We start from the raw sequence: 2346 nt of genomic DNA, 5'->3' as shown, positions 1-2346 counted from the left end.
CGGTTGCTTTGAACCCTTACGATCGGACTAGATGCTTCACAACAGAGGCGGAACACAAAATGTCAATGATATCATAATGAACAATGCCTACAGAGTCTAACGAGTGCACTTTGCAATCTTTTAAAGACTGCGTTATCACACTACTGAAATGCCATCAGCAACCATTAATATAGTTAATAGACCGCAATATGACACTAAATTAATTAGAATAACTCTTTCTGACCGAGGTGAAAACACCACATTATCAAGAAGAAATTGCCATTTATATATGTTCTGCAGATGGCTGAGAGGGTGAAAATCTGGTTAAGTGAATTCTGAAGAACTAGTCGAACAGCTAAACTTTAGCGAACAGTATATTTCTCATCAATAACTAGAACCATATGAACATCCATTTGAGTTGCAAACAATAGCCACCGCATCATTAATAACTAGAATAAAGAAGTTCGGGGGTAACTGGCTCCTGGGGCACCTAATGGGAAAGATTGGAAACCCAGCAGACAATTGCCCCACAGGTGTATTCCCAACTGGTTTGAGATATTGGTGATTGCACGGAATTACCAAAACATTGAGGTGATGTTAGACTTTGGAGGGCCATCCAACATTCCCACTCAACTCCCAATTCCTCGAACAACTCAAAACACCTCACCTTATAGGATATATCTAAGTTGACTAGATATCAAATTGTAATAATAAATAGTGAAAAAGTGAACCGATATTGCATATTTTCAATATTAAATTACTTTTCTTAATAACAAGTTATTGCGGACAATTTCAGACCTATTTACATCTCCTCCTACCGGGGTTTTAACAGACAGATAGATAAAAATACATATGGAAAGGTTCGTATTTATATGTATTTGTGGATCTGAGACCAATATTTCGACAACAAAATTCATCTCTTATTATGATGCGTATACAAACCCCAACAACAAATAACCTAAATTCGCATTAATGATTTATTCATTATATATTTCAACATTCTTTCATTATTCTATAATACACAGTTAGTCAACTTTGTCATATTAACCACAACACCCCCCATTTTTGAGTGAAGTTACGGTATTTGATAGAACGGCAAAATACTGTTGCCTCAGTACGTTGTCAACGGTTGTACGCGCGTGTTGTAGTCTTTTAAAAACGTCTGAAGGAATTTCGTTTAATTTTCTATATATTTTTTTATATAAAAGGGGAGCATTGCTCGGGACTTACATGAAAAAAGTTTATAAAAATTAAATATTTATAAAAGGAGTCAAAAAAATAAAAAGAATTTTAATATTAAAAAAAGTTTTCTAGAAAATAATCCAAAGAAATGTGGTTAAAATAGCAGTAAAAGTTAAAAATTATTTAAAACCAAATCCCATAAAACAACGAATAGTTATTTTATGCAGGTGATTACTTAAAGTGTTTAAAAAAAATTACAACAAAATATTTAACTTTTTTATTAATTAATTATATAAAAAAAAACTAAAAAAATGAAAATTGTTTAAAATATGTAGAAAAATCTTTAAAAGAATCAACAATTATTTGCTGAAAAAAATAGAAAAGAAAAAAACATCCTGTGAAAATTATCCTTTTACTCAATATTTGTCTACTCTAGTTAAGAAGTTTGCTCTACATACGAAAGGATTTTTCATATCGATTTTCCCGCCACATTGTTATACATACACAAAATTTATTTTGTTATAATTTTTGGTACTCTTCTCTACTTCTTGGTCTACTTACTCCCCACTCTCCATTCCACTCCTTGCTTTCTGTACAACATAATTTGACGCTTAGCGCAGTATCGCTTTCATCTGTATAATGTATTTTTTTTTTCTTGTTTGTCAGAATTTATTTGTTACTCTACTTTTTGTGTTTGTAAGGATTTTTATTTGCTTTTGCCCCTTATTTTACTGTCTGGTTCGTATTTTACTACGTTTGGATTTCTTTAATATCACGAGACATATTTTTTTACCGAAATTTAAAAAAAAGGAAATTTAATTGACAATTTTAGTCAGACAGAGAGGGCCAGTGGGTGGGATAATGGTTTATGGTTGAAAAAGTTCATTTTGAGATAAAATCGAGCCCCTTTAGCTATTTTAAACAAATTTAAGAAATTTTAAACTGTATTGTGGGATTAAATAAAAAAGTAATCAATTTTTGTAAAATTAGCTAAAGAAATTGGATCTAATGTAAACTTATACTGAAGATTTTTGCCATTTCAAGATGTATGCCGAATCATAATTTACAGGTTGAAAATACTAAGTAGATAGATAGATATATAGATAGATAGATAGATAGATAGATAGATAGATAGATAGATAGATAGATAGATAGATAGATAGATAGATAGATAGATAGATAGAT

General features: G+C 30.7%; 1 protein-coding gene across 2 annotated transcripts in view; it reads left to right on the top strand.

Annotated features, from left to right (window-relative positions):
* The first annotated feature begins 1108 nt into the window (after window positions 1–1108).
* Window positions 1109–2346, top strand: part of LOC111682326 (slit homolog 1 protein) — a 15037-nt gene continuing 13799 nt past the window's right edge. For both annotated transcript variants that reach the window (XM_023444248.2, XM_023444247.2), the window contains exon 1: window positions 1109–1388. The gene's annotated coding sequence lies outside the window, so the exon portion shown is untranslated. The remainder of the gene's footprint in view (window positions 1389–2346) is intronic.

This window comes from Lucilia cuprina, chromosome 6 (assembly GCF_022045245.1).
Source record: "Lucilia cuprina isolate Lc7/37 chromosome 6, ASM2204524v1, whole genome shotgun sequence".
Taxonomy (NCBI): Eukaryota; Metazoa; Arthropoda; class Insecta; order Diptera; family Calliphoridae; genus Lucilia; species Lucilia cuprina.
The sequence above is the reverse complement of the archived record's forward strand: the minus strand, read 5'-3'. Positions and strand labels throughout refer to the sequence as shown.